This window comes from Onychostoma macrolepis, chromosome 20, assembly GCF_012432095.1.
Source record: "Onychostoma macrolepis isolate SWU-2019 chromosome 20, ASM1243209v1, whole genome shotgun sequence".
In the NCBI taxonomy this organism is placed as follows: domain Eukaryota; kingdom Metazoa; phylum Chordata; class Actinopteri; order Cypriniformes; family Cyprinidae; genus Onychostoma; species Onychostoma macrolepis.
The window spans coordinates 22532383-22548304 of record NC_081174.1 but is presented as its reverse complement, the minus strand read 5'-3'; positions in this window follow the sequence as shown (position 1 = coordinate 22548304).

Sequence of the window (15922 nt, the reverse complement as noted above, 5' to 3'; positions counted from 1 at the left end):
TTGGGCCCAATTTGGACATTTTCACTTAGGGGTGTACTCACTTTGTGGCCAGTGGTTTAGACATTAATGGCTGTGTTGAGTTATTTTGAGGGGACAGCAAATTTACACTGTTATACAAGCTGTACACTCACTACTTTACATTGTAGCAAAGTGTCATTTCTTCAGTGTTGTCACATGAAAAGATATAATAAAATATTTACAAAAATGTGAGGGGTGTACTCACTTCTGTGAGATACTGTATTTGGCTTGCTGTCCGAGGGAAGGGCTCCGAGCTCGGAATATAGCCCGAACCCAGAGAACTCACACACTGTGTGTGTGTGTGTGTGTGTGTGTGTGTGTAATTCTACTTAAGTAACCTGTGCTGAATTAGTTGATTATATGAACGTGCTCCTCCCGCACTTTGTTAATAAAACATTTATTAAATATATACATGAAACAAACACCGAAAACTATTCGGAAACTATTCACGCTCTTGTCGGGAAGGATATAACGTTACAAAAATGAATGAAACTGTTAATAGCAGTAACCCATGCAAAGGTGCGATTCATTTATTTGCATTATCATGATTTTCAGATTTATTTGCATTTTAAACATTTTTTCCTAATTATATATTTTTCTGTAATTAAAAAATTATTATAAATATTCGAGATATTGTTCATAAATGTGTTATTCCCTTTCCAGATATAAATGAATGTCTGTTCAGTCCATCTGTATGTGGTCCAAATTCCAACTGCACAAATGAAATGGGAAGTTACAGCTGCTCATGTCTGGATGGATTCATTGCAACAAACTCAAGTCTCTCCATCAGCATCAATAACACATGTAGAGGTAAATTTTATTGAGACATTTGTATATCATGAAATTTTGCTCACATGCCAGTTACTGTACTCTCTCTCTCTCTCTCTCTCTCTCACTCACTCTCTTTAACACACCTGCTCCCCATTCACACCTGAGACCTTGTAACACTAACGAGTCACATGACACCAGGGAGAGAAAATGGCTAATTGGGCCCAATTTGGACATTTTCACTTAGGGGTGTACTCACTTTTGTGGCCAGCGGTTTAGACATTAATGGTTGTGTTGAGTTATTTTGTTTAATTTACACTGTTATAGACCTTTTTCCTGAATAACCGATGAGCGGCGCCATGATGGATTCTAACTTCCGTTTGGTTGCTCTCGTGTTCTGGTCTCCATAGAAATCCATTAAAACGGGGTAAAAAAAAGATAGATTGAATTGAAACTTTTTCAATATAAATATATATAAAAATGTGCGGAGGGTTGCTGTGCTGTTGTTGGCTGCCACAGTAAGGGCAGTATAAGCTAAGGAATTCCTTTAAAGTACTTGTTTTGCGTATCAGAAAATCTGTCTTGTCAGGCACTGTATATGGCTTGAAGCGCTTAAGTTAAAATACTGAGTGTGAAATAATAATATATGTTAAAATAATGTTTGTTCTTATCATTCTGTGTACAAAATCCCATGAACTTCACCCCGATTGGGAGCTGTATGTGCACTCATTTGTTTTCAATGCAATAACCTCTGGTCGCTTCATGTCATCTTCCCACTGATTGAACTATGACTGGTCCTTTACTGCAAAAACACGGTCATTGCGACACTGTAAAGTGATGAAACAATGGCTCCACATAATTTTTTTAAATGACTTTAATAGGTTTCACATTATATTATCGGCTCTGAAAATATAAATGTGACTAGAAACCGGAAATGTAAAGCACCGTTCTAATCGGGGGAGACTTCCGCGTTCAGAAAAAGGTCTATACAAGCTGTACACTCACTACTTTACATTGTAGCAAAGTGACATTTCTTCAGTATTGTCACATGAAAAGATATAATAAAATATTTACAAAAATGTGAGGGGTGTACTCACTTCTGTGAGATACTGTATTTGGCGTGCTGTCCGAGGGAAGGGCTCCGAGCTCGGAATATAGCCCGAACCCAGAGAACTCACACACTAGGTGCGTTTACATGGAGCATTGTAATCGGTTTAAAAGTCCAATCCGAATGAAAATGCTCCATATAAACACCTCAATCGGAATAAAAATGCCCAAACCGAATGAAATTGTAATCGGTTTGAGAGGGGTGGGATAAACCTTTCTATAAACCGAACAAAATTAAAATCCTGCCATGTAAACACTTTAAACCGATTACTTTGCGTCTACGTCATCACGTCCAGAGGTCGGGTCGTCAGAACGTGAACGTGAAGTCGGCAACGGTACATTCTGTGATTTGGGGACACCGACACTACAGTAGAGACTGGTTAATAGTGGAGGTATAAAGTTAAAATTTCCATTATACAGTTAAAAACACATTAGAAAGGAGAACGCTTGCTGTGTGACGGACTATCTGCTCTCATGTCCGGAGTGAAAAACAGATCTGAAATGAAGCGCAATTTTCTGCTTTTCAGCTTAGAAACAACACAGTGATGATAGTGAAAGTAGCTCAATGAAAATAAACAACTTGACCAAAAGTTGCCTTTGTCATTTGTATTTGTATAGATGACAGATTCATAATTTCCGATCTGCTTGAATTTATACGTGCTCACGCCATGAATGTTGTACGAAACACGATTGTGATAAAGCAATGCTCCTTTGATTAATTGTTCAGCAACTCTTGGTAAGAAATCGTGTATTTGTTCCATTTAAGTACAGTACAACTTTGTAGTATCAGAGTACAATTAATCTCAGCTGTATTACAGAGGGGCATATGATTTCTATGATCGCGTTCTGGTCATATGACTGAGCGCTCGAATGAACGCAAGGGATTCAAATATTAACCGTTTATTCTAAGCAAGTGCAAACAGATATTAAAAATATTAACGTAAATATGGGCGTTTTTTCCTCTGGTGACTTGTTTTTGTTGTCACTGTAGGCTATTAGCATATCCTAAAATCGAAAGCACAGGCACATGTAAACACCATATCGGATTAGATAACGTCTCATGTAAACAGTTCATCGAATCTTTCAATCGGAATGATTTTAATCGGAATGACAAAAAAGTGTACATGTAAACGCACCTACTGTGTGTGTGTGTGTGTGTGTGTGTGTGTGTGTAATTCTACTTAAGTAACCTGTGCTGAATTAGTTGATTATATGAACGTGCTCCTCCCGCACTTTGTTAATAAAACATTTATTAAATATATACTTGAAACAAACACTGAAAACTATTCGGAAACTATTCATGCTCTTGTCGGGAAGGATATAACGTTACAAAAATGAATGAAACTGTTAATAGCATTAACCCATGCAAAGGTGCGATTCATTTATTTGCATTATCATGGTTTTCAGATTTATTTGAATTTTAAACATTTTTTCCTAATTATATATTTTTCTGTAATTTAAAAATTATTATAAATATCCGAGATATTGTTCATAAATGTGTTATTCCCTTTCCAGATATAAATGAATGTCTGTTCAGTCCATCTGTATGTGGTCCAAATTCCAACTGCACAACTGAAATGGGAAGTTACAATTGCTCATGTCTGGATGGATTCACTGCAACAAACTCAAGTCTCCCCATCAGCGTCAATAACACATGTAGAGGTAAATTTTATTGTCTCAATAAAATTATTGTCTCATTTGTATATCATGAAATTTTGCTCACATGCCAGTTACTGCACTCTCTCTCTCGCTCTCTCTCTCTCTCACTCTCTTTAACACACCTGCTCCCCATTCACACCTGAGACCGTGTAACACTAACGAGTCACATGACACCGGGGAGAGAAAATGGCTAATTGGGCCCAATTTGGACATTTTCACTTAGTGTACTCACTTTTGTGGCCAGTGGTTTAGACATTAATGGCTGTGTTGAGTTATTTTAAGGGGACAGCAAATTTACACTGTTATACAAGCTGTACACTCACTACTTTACATTGTAGCAAAGTGTCATTTCTTCAGTGTTGTCACATGAAAAGATATAATAAAATATTTACAAAAATGTGAGGGGTGTACTCACTTCTGTGAAATACTGTACTTGGCGTGCTGTCCGAGGGAAGGGCTCCGAGCTCGGAATATAGCCCGAACCCAGAGAACTCACACATTGTGTGTGTGTGTGTGTGTGTAATTCTACTTAAGTAACCTGTGCTGAATTAGTTGATTATATGAACGTGCTCCTCCCGCACTTTGTTAATAAAACATTTATTAAATATATACTTGAAACAAACACTGAAAACTATTCGGAAACTATTCATGCTCTTGTCGGGAAGGATATAACATTACAAAAATTAATGAAACTGTTAATAGCAGTAACCCATGCAAAGGTGCGATTCATTTATTTGCATTATCATGGTTTTCAGATTTATTTGCATTTTAAACATTTTTTCCTAATTATATATTTTTCTGTATTTAAAAAATGATTATAAATATTCGAGATATTGTTCATAAATGTGTTATTCCCTTTCCAGATATAAATGAATGTCTGTTCAGTTTATCTGTTTGTGGTCCAAATTCCAACTGCACAACTGAAATGGGAAGTTACAATTGCTCATGTCTGGATGGATTCACTGCAACAAACTCAAGTCTCTCCATCAGCATCAATAACACATGTAGAGGTAAATTTTATTGAGACATTTGTATATCATGAAATTTTGCTCACATGCCAGTTACTGCACTCTCTCTCTCGCTCTCTCTCTCTCTCACTCTCTTTAACACACCTGCTCCCCATTCACACCTGAGACCGTGTAACACTAACGAGTCACATGACACCGGGGAGAGAAAATGGCTAATTGGGCCCAATTTGGACATTTTCACTTAGGGGTGTACTCACTTTTGTGGCCAGTGGTTTAGACATTAATGGCTGTGTTGAGTTATTTTAAGGGGACAGCAAATTTACACTGTTATACAAGCTGTACACTCACTACTTTACATTGTAGCAAAGTGTCATTTCTTCAGTGTTGTCACATGAAAAGATATAATAAAATATTTACAAAAATGTGAGGGGTGTACTCACTTCTGTGAAATACTGTACTTGGCGTGCTGTCCGAGGGAAGGGCTCCGAGCTCGGAATATAGCCCGAACCCAGAGAACTCACACATTGTGTGTGTGTGTGTGTGTAATTCTACTTAAGTAACCTGTGCTGAATTAGTTGATTATATGAACGTGTGCTCCTCCCGCACTTTGTTAATAAAACATTTATTAAATATATACTTGAAACAAACACTGAAAACTATTCGGAAACTATTCATGCTCTTGTCGGGAAGGATATAACATTACAAAAATGAATGAAACTGTTAATAGCAGTAACCCATGCAAAGGTGCGATTCATTTATTTGCATTATCATGGTTTTCAGATTTATTTGCATTTTAAACATTTTTTCCTAATTATATATTTTTCTGTATTTAAAAAATGATTATAAATATTCGAGATATTGTTCATAAATGTGTTATTCCCTTTCCAGATATAAATGAATGTCTGTTCAGTTTATCTGTTTGTGGTCCAAATTCCAACTGCACAACTGAAATGGGAAGTTACAATTGCTCATGTCTGGATGGATTCACTGCAACAAACTCAAGTCTCTCCATCAGCATCAATAACACATGTAGAGGTAAATTTTATTGAGAAATTTGTATATCATGAAATTTTGCTTACATGCCAGTTACTGTACTCTCTCTCTCTCTCTCTCTCTCTCTCTCTTTAACACACCTGCTCCCCATTCACACCTGAGACCTTGTAACACTAACGAGTCACATGACACCAGGGAGAGAAAATGGCTAATTGGGCCCAATTTGGACATTTTCACTTAGGGGCAGTGTTGGGCACATTACTTTAAAAAAGTAATTAGTTATAGTTACTAGTTACTTCTCACAAATAGTAACTGAGTTAGTAACTGAGTAACATCATTATAAAAGTAACTAATTACCAGGGAAAGTAACTATTTCGTTACTTTTAAAAAAAAATGTTCAAATGTCAAATAACTTTGGATGCCCCCAATATTAAATATGTTAAATTAATTCAATGGACACTAAAAGAATAAATTATTATTATAAAACATTGTACATTAATCTACACTATTTATCTACTGACACTTAGTATCAGTCAGTCAAGCATTATAATATAATATTATGATAATTGAATATTATATGATGATAGAACTTTAGTAATTAGAATAACCAAGTATAAATGCATATTTGTTATCAATATAAAACGCCCTAAGGATTAATGAGCTGCTGGGTTCATGAATATTAATCACGTTGTCTGCATTCGCTCAAATTGATTTGCTGAAATCAAAACAGGGACGATAATAGGTGGCGCCAGCCAATGAGATTGTGGTTTGCGCATTAGTTCCGCCCACTACCAGAGAAACCGGCAGTTCTTAAAAGCTGAAGAATTCCAAAGGAACTCCGTTATTTTGACAGGAAAATACAACAAAGAATAGCGTTTACATGTAGCGCGTCAATTCTGCATGTTATGAAAGACTCTCTTGCTCTGTCTCTTTCTTTGCCTGCGTGTATGTGAGAGAAAGCGAAGGCGAGTCGTGCGCTTCACACTAGAGTTTATGGTACGTCAAATACAGCTACACTGCGCATCCATTCAGATGAACTGAAAAAAATAATTCTAATAATATAATATTGTAACGCCACATTTTATTGTCAGTAACGGTAACGGCGTTGTAACGGGGGAAACAGTAATTCGTTTGATTACTCCTTACTGAAAAAAAATAACGCCGTTAGTAACGCCGTTTATTTATAACGCCGCTATTCCCATCACTGCTTAGGGGTGTACTCACTTTTGTGGCCAGCGGTTTAGACATTAATGGCTGTGTTGAGTTATTTTGAGGGGACAGCAAATTTACACTGTTATACAAGCTGTACACTCACTACTTTACATTGTAGCAAAGTGTCATTTCTTCAGTGTTGTCACATGAAAAGATATAATAAAATATTTACAAAAATGTGAGGGGTGTACTCACTTCTGTGAGATACTGTATTTGGCGTGCTGTCCGAGGGAAGGGCTCCGAGCTCGGAATATAGCCCGAACCCAGAGAACTCACACACTGTGTGTGTGTGTGTGTAATTCTACTTAAGTAACCTGTGCTGAATTAGTTGATTATATGAACGTGCTCCTCCCGAACTTTGTTAATAAAACATTTATTAAATATATACATGAAACAAACACTGAAAACTATTCGGAAACTATTCACGCTCTTGTCGGGAAGGATATAATGTTACAAAAATGAATGAAACTGTTAATAGCATTAACCCATGCAAAGGTGCAATTCATTTATTTGCATTATCATGATTTTCAGATTTATTTGCATTTTAAACATTTTTCCTAATTATATATTTTTCTGTAGTTAAAAATAATTATAAATATTCGAGATATTGTTCATAAATGTGTTATTCCTTTCCAGATATAAATGAATGTCTGTTCAGTCCATCTGTATGTGGTCCAAATTCCAACTGCACAAATGAAATGGGAAGTTACAGCTGCTCATGTCTGGATGGATTCACTGCAACAAACTCAAGTCTCTCCATCAGCATCAATAACACATGTAGAGGTAAATTTTATTGAGACATTTGTATATCATGAAATTTTGCTCACATGCCAGTTACTGTACTCTCTCTCTCTCTCTCTCTCTCTCTCTCTCTGACTCTCTTTAACACACCTGCTCCCCATTCACACCTGAGACCTTGTAACACTAACGAGTCACATGACACCAGGGAGAGAAAATGGCTAATTGGGCCCAATTTGGACATTTTCACTTAGTGTACTCACTTTTGTGGCCAGTGGTTTAGACATTAATGGCTGTGTTGAGTTATTTTGTTTAATTTACACTGTTATAGACCTTTTTCCTGAATAACCGATGAGCGGCGCCATGATGGATTCTAACTTCCGTTTGGTTGCTCTCGTGTTCTGGTCTCCATAGAAATCCATTAAAACGGGGTAAAAAAAAGATAGATTGAATTGAAACTTTTTCAATATAAATATATATAAAAATGTGCGGAGGGTTGCTGTGCTGTTGTTGGCTGCCACAGTAAGGGCAGTATAAGCTAAGGAATTCCTTTAAAGTACTTGTTTTGCGTATCAGAAAATCTGTCTTGTCAGGCACTGTATATGGCTTGAAGCGCTTAAGTTAAAATACTGAGTGTGAAATAATAATATATGTTAAAATAATGTTTGTTCTTATCATTCTGTGTACAAAATCCCATGAACTTCACCCCGATTGGGAGCTGTATGTGCACTCATTTGTTTTCAATGCAATAACCTCTGGTCGCTTCATGTCATCTTCCCACTGATTGAACTATGACTGGTCCTTTACTGCAAAAACACGGTCATTGCGACACTGTAAAGTGATGAAACAATGGCTCCACATAATTTTTTTAAATGACTTTAATAGGTTTCACATTATATTATCGGCTCTGAAAATATAAATGTGACGAGAAACCGGAAATGTAAAGCACCGTTCTAATCGGGGGAGACTTCCGCGTTCAGAAAAAGGTCTATACAAGCTGTACACTCACTACTTTACATTGTAGCAAAGTGACATTTCTTCAGTATTGTCACATGAAAAGATATAATAAAATATTTACAAAAATGTGAGGGGTGTACTCACTTCTGTGAGATACTGTATTTGGCGTGCTGTCCGAGGGATGGGCTCGAGCTCGAATATAGCCCGAACTCAGAGAACTCACACACTGTGTGTGTGTGTGTGTGTGTGTGTGTGTGTGTGTAATTCTACTTAAGTAACCTGTGCTGAATTAGTTGATTATATGAACGTGCTCCTCCCGAACTTTGTTAATAAAACATTTATTAAATATATACTAGAAACAAACACTGAAAACTATTCGGAAACTATTCATGCTCTTGTCGGGAAGGATATAACGTTACAAAAATGAATGAAACTGTTAATAGCATTAACCCATGCAAAGGTGCGATTCATTTATTTGCATTATCATGGTTTTCAGATTTATTTGCATTTTAAAATTTTTTTCCTAATTATATATTTTTCTGTAATTAAAAAATTATTATAAATATCCGAGATATTGTTCATAAATGTGTTATTCCCTTTCCAGATATAAATGAATGTCTGTTCAGTCCATCTGTATGTGGTCCAAATTCCAACTGCACAACTGAAATGGGAAGTTACAATTGCTCATGTCTGGATGGATTCACTGCAACAAACTCAAGTCTCCCCATCAGCGTCAATAACACATGTAGAGGTAAATTTTATTGTCTCAATAAAATTATTGTCTCATTTGTATATCATGAAATTTTGCTCACATGCCAGTTACTGCACTCTCTCTCTCGCTCTCTCTCTCTCTCACTCTCTTTAACACACCTGCTCCCCATTCACACCTGAGACCGTGTAACACTAACGAGTCACATGACACCGGGGAGAGAAAATGGCTAATTGGGCCCAATTTGGACATTTTCACTTAGGGGTGTACTCACTTTTGTGGCCAGTGGTTTAGACATTAATGGCTGTGTTGAGTTATTTTAAGGGGACAGCAAATTTACACTGTTATACAAGCTGTACACTCACTACTTTACATTGTAGCAAAGTGTCATTTCTTCAGTGTTGTCACATGAAAAGATATAATAAAATATTTACAAAAATGTGAGGGGTGTACTCACTTCTGTGAAATACTGTACTTGGCGTGCTGTCCGAGGGAAGGGCTCCGAGCTCGGAATATAGCCCGAACCCAGAGAACTCACACATTGTGTGTGTGTGTGTGTGTAATTCTACTTAAGTAACCTGTGCTGAATTAGTTGATTATATGAACGTGCTCCTCCGCACTTTGTTAATAAAACATTTATTAAATATATACTTGAAACAAACACTGAAAACTATTCGAAACTATTCATGCTCTTGTCGGAAGGATATAACATTACAAAAATGAATGAAACTGTTAATAGCAGTAACCCATGCAAAGGTGCGATTCATTTATTTGCATTATCATGGTTTTCAGATTTATTTGCATTTTAAACATTTTTTCCTAATTATATATTTTTCTGTATTTAAAAAATGATTATAAATATTCGAGATATTGTTCATAAATGTGTTATTCCCTTTCCAGATATAAATGAATGTCTGTTCAGTTTATCTGTTTGTGGTCCAAATTCCAACTGCACAACTGAAATGGGAAGTTACAATTGCTCATGTCTGGATGGATTCACTGCAACAAACTCAAGTCTCTCCATCAGCATCAATAACACATGTAGAGGTAAATTTTATTGAGAAATTTGTATATCATGAAATTTTGCTTACATGCCAGTTACTGTACTCTCTCTCTCTCTCTCTCGCTCTCTCTCTCTTTAACACACCTGCTCCCCATTCACACCTGAGACCTTGTAACACTAACGAGTCACATGACACCAGGGAGAGAAAATGGCTAATTGGGCCCAATTTGGACATTTTCACTTAGGGGCAGTGTTGGGCACATTACTTTAAAAAAGTAATTAGTTATAGTTACTAGTTACTTCTCACAAATAGTAACTGAGTTAGTAACTGAGTAACATCATTATAAAAGTAACTAATTACCAGGGAAAGTAACTATTTCGTTACTTTTAAAAAAAAATGTTCAAATGTCAAATAACTTTGGATGCCCCCAATATTAAATATGTTAAATTAATTCAATGGACACTAAAAAGAATAAATTATTATTATAAAACATTGTACATTAATCTACACTATTTATCTACTGACACTTAGTATCAGTCAGTCAAGCATTATAATATAATATTATGATAATTGAATATTATATGATGATAGAACTTTAGTAATTAGAATAACCAAGTATAAATGCATATTTGTTATCAATATAAAACGCCCTAAGGATTAATGAGCTGCTGGGTTCATGAATATTAATCACGTTGTCTGCATTCGCTCAAATTGATTTGCTGAAATCAAAACAGGGACGATAATAGGTGAGCGCCAGCCAATGAGATTGTGGTTTGCGCATTAGTTCCGCCCACTACCAGAGAAACCGGCAGTTCTTAAAAGCTGAAGAATTCCAAAGGAACTCCGTTATTTTGACAGGAAAATACAACAAAGAATAGCGTTTACATGTAGCGCGTCAATTCTGCATGTTATGAAAGACTCTCTTGCTCTGTCTCTTTCTTTGCCTGCGTGTATGTGAGAGAAAGCGAAGGCGAGTCGTGCGCTTCACACTAGAGTTTATGGTACGTCAAATACAGCTACACTGCGCATCCATTCAGATGAACTGAAAAAAATAATTCTAATAATATAATATTGTAACGCCACATTTTATTGTCAGTAACGGTAACGGCGTTGTAACGGGGGAAACAGTAATTCGTTTGATTACTCCTTACTGAAAAAAAATAACGCCGTTAGTAACGCCGTTTATTTATAACGCCGCTATTCCCATCACTGCTTAGGGGTGTACTCACTTTTGTGGCCAGTGGTTTAGACATTAATGGCTGTGTTGAGTTATTTTGAGGGGACAGCAAATTTACACTGTTATACAAGCTGTACACTCACTACTTTACATTGTAGCAAAGTGTCATTTCTTCAGTGTTGTCACATGAAAAGATATAATAAAATATTTACAAAAATGTGAGGGGTGTACTCACTTCTGTGAGATACTGTATTTGGCGTGCTGTCCGAGGGAAGGGCTCCGAGCTCGGAATATAGCCCGAACCCAGAGAACTCACACACTGTGTGTGTGTGTGTGTGTGTGTAATTCTACTTAAGTAACCTGTGCTGAATTAGTTGATTATATGAACGTGCTCCTCCCGAACTTTGTTAATAAAACATTTATTAAATATATACATGAAACAAACACTGAAAACTATTCGGAAACTATTCACGCTCTTGTCGGGAAGGATATAATGTTACAAAAATGAATGAAACTGTTAATAGCAGTAACCCATGCAAAGGTGCAATTCATTTATTTGCATTATCATGATTTTCAGATTTATTTGCATTTTAAACATTTTTTCCTAATTATATATTTTTCTGTAGTTAAAAAATAATTATAAATATTCGAGATATTGTTCATAAATGTGTTATTCCCTTTCCAGATATAAATGAATGTCTGTTCAGTCCATCTGTATGTGGTCCAAATTCCAACTGCACAAATGAAATGGGAAGTTACAGCTGCTCATGTCTGGATGGATTCACTGCAACAAACTCAAGTCTCTCCATCAGCATCAATAACACATGTAGAGGTAAATTTTATTGAGACATTTGTATATCATGAAATTTTGCTCACATGCCAGTTACTGTACTCTCTCTCTCTCTCTCTCTCTCTCTGACTCTCTTTAACACACCTGCTCCCCATTCACACCTGAGACCTTGTAACACTAACGAGTCACATGACACCAGGGAGAGAAAATGGCTAATTGGGCCCAATTTGGACATTTTCACTTAGGGGTGTACTCACTTTTGTGGCCAGCGGTTTAGACATTAATGGCTGTGTTGAGTTATTTTGTTTAATTTACACTGTTATAGACCTTTTTCCTGAATAACCGATGAGCGGCGCCATGATGGATTCTAACTTCCGTTTGGTTGCTCTCGTGTTCTGGTCTCCATAGAAATCCATTAAAACGGGTTAAAAAAAAGATAGATTGAATTGAAACTTTTTCAATATAAATATATATAAAAATGTGCGGAGGGTTGCTGTGCTGTTGTTGGCTGCCACAGTAAGGGCAGTATAAGCTAAGGAATTCCTTTAAAGTACTTGTTTTGCGTATCAGAAAATCTGTCTTGTCAGGCACTGTATATGGCTTGAAGCGCTTAAGTTAAAATACTGAGTGTGAAATAATAATATATGTTAAAATAATGTTTGTTCTTATCATTCTGTGTACAAAATCCCATGAACTTCACCCCGATTGGGAGCTGTATGTGCACTCATTTGTTTTCAATGCAATAACCTCTGGTCGCTTCATGTCATCTTCCCACTGATTGAACTATGACTGGTCCTTTACTGCAAAAACACGGTCATTGCGACACTGTAAAGTGATGAAACAATGGCTCCACATAATTTTTTTAAATGACTTTAATAGGTTTCACATTATATTATCGGCTCTGAAAATATAAATGTGACGAGAAACCGGAAATGTAAAGCACCGTTCTAATCGGGGGAGACTTCCGCGTTCAGAAAAAGGTCTATACAAGCTGTACACTCACTACTTTACATTGTAGCAAAGTGACATTTCTTCAGTATTGTCACATGAAAAGATATAATAAAATATTTACAAAAATGTGAGGGGTGTACTCACTTCTGTGAGATACTGTATTTGGCGTGCTGTCCGAGGGATGGGCTCCGAGCTCGGAATATAGCCCGAACCCAGAGAACTCACACATTGTGTGTGTGTGTGTGTGTGTGTGTGTGTGTGTGTAATTCTACTTAAGTAACCTGTGCTGAATTAGTTGATTATATGAACGTGCTCCTCCCGAACTTTGTTAATAAAACATTTATTAAATATATACTAGAAACAAACACTGAAAACTATTCGGAAACTATTCATGCTCTTGTCGGGAAGGATATAACGTTACAAAAATGAATGAAACTGTTAATAGCATTAACCCATGCAAAGGTGCGATTCATTTATTTGCATTATCATGGTTTTCAGATTTATTTGCATTTTAAAATTTTTTCCTAATTATATATTTTTCTGTAATTAAAAATTATTATAAATATTCGAGATATTGTTCATAAATGTGTTATTCCCTTTCCAGATATAAATGAATGTCTGTTCAGTCCATCTGTATGTGGTCCAAATTCCAACTGCACAACTGAAATGGGAAGTTACAATTGTTCATGTCTGGATGGATTCACTGCAACAAACTCAAGTCTCTCCATCAGCATCAATAACACATGTAGAGGTAAATTTTATTGTCTCAATAAAATTATTGTCTCATTTGTATATCATGAAATTTTGCTCACATGCCAGTTACTGTACTCTCTCTCTCTCTCTCTCTCTCTCACTCTCTTTAACACACCTGCTCCCCATTCACACCTGAGACCTTGTAACACTAACGAGTCACATGACACCGGGGAGAGAAAATGGCTAATTGGGCCCAATTTGGACATTTTCACTTAGGGGTGTACTCACTTTTGTGGCCAGTGGTTTAGACATTAATGGCTGTGTTGAGTTATTTTGAGGGGACAGCAAATTTACACTGTTATACAAGCTGTACACTCACTACTTTACATTGTAGCAAAGTGTCATTTCTTCAGTGTTGTCACATGAAAAGATATAATAAAATATTTACAAAAATGTGAGGGGTGTACTCACTTCTGTGAGATACTGTATTTGGCGTGCTGTCCGAGGGAAGGGCTCCGAGCTCGGAATATAGCCCGAACCCAGAGAACTCACACATTGTGTGTGTGTGTGTGTGTGTGTGTGTGTGTAATTCTACTTAAGTAACCTGTGCTGAATTAGTTGATTATATGAACGTGCTCCTCCGAACTTTGTTAATAAAACATTTATTAAATATATACTTGAAACAAACACTGAAAACTATTCGAAACTATTCATGCTCTTGTCGGGAAGGATATAACGTTACAAAAATGAATGAAACTGTTAATAGCATTAACCCATGCAAAGGTGCAATTCATTTATTTGCATTATCATGGTTTTCAGATTTATTTGCATTTTAAACATTTTTTCCTAATTATATATTTTTCTGTATTTAAAAAATGATTATAAATATTCAAGATATTGTTCATAAATGTGTTATTCCCTTTCCAGATATAAATGAATGTCTGTTCAGTTTATCTGTTTGTGGTCCAAATTCCAACTGCACAACTGAAATGGGAAGTTACAATTGCTCATGTCTGGATGGATTCACTGCAACAAACTCAAGTCTCTCCATCAGCATCAATAACACATGTAGAGGTAAATTTTATTGTCTCAATAAAATTATTGTCTCATTTGTATATCATGAAATTTTGCTCACATGCCAGTTACTGTACTCTCTCTCTCTCTGTCTCTCTCACTCTCTTTAACACACCTGCTCCCCATTCACACCTGAGACCTTGTAACACTAACGAGTCACATGACACCAGGGAGAGAAAATGGCTAATTGAGCCTAATTTGGACATTTTCACTTAGGGGTGTACTCACTTTTGTGGCCAGTGGTTTAGACATTAATGGCTGTGTGTTGAGTTATTTTGAGGGGACAGCAAATTTACACTGTTATACAAGCTGTACACTCACTACTTTACATTGTAGCAAAGTGTCATTTCTTCAGTGTTGTCTCATGAAAAGATATAATAAAATATTTACAAAAACGTGAGGGGTGTACTCACTTCTGTGAGATACTGTATTTGGCATGCTGTCCGAGGGAAGGGCTCCGAGCTCGGAATATAGCCCGAACCCAGAGAACTCACACACTGTGTGTGTGTGTGTGTAATTCTACTTAAGTAACCTGTGCTGAATTAGTTGATTATATGAACGTGCTCCTCCCGAACTTTGTTAATAAAACATTTATTAAATATATACATGAAACAAACACTGAAAACTATTCGGAAACTATTCATGCTCTTGTCGGGAAGGATATAATGTTACAAAAATGAATCAAACTGTTAATAGCAGTAACCCATGCAAAGGTGCGATTCATTTATTTGCATTATCATGGTTTTCAGATTTATTTGCATTTTAAACATTTTTTCCTAATTATATATTTTTCTGTAATTAAAAAATGATTATAAATATTCGAGATATTGTTCATAAATGTGTTATTCCCTTTCCAGATATAAATGAATGTCTGTTCAGTCCATCTGTATGTGGTCCAAATTCCAACTGCAGAAATGAAATGGGAAGTTACAGTTGCTCATGTCTGGATGGATTCACTGCAACAAACTCAAGTCTCTCCATCAGCATCAATAACACATGTAGAGGTAAATTTTATTGTCTCAATAAAATTATTGTCTCATTTGTATATCATGAAATTTTGCTCACATGCCAGTTACTGTACTCTCTCTCTCGCTCTCTCTCTCT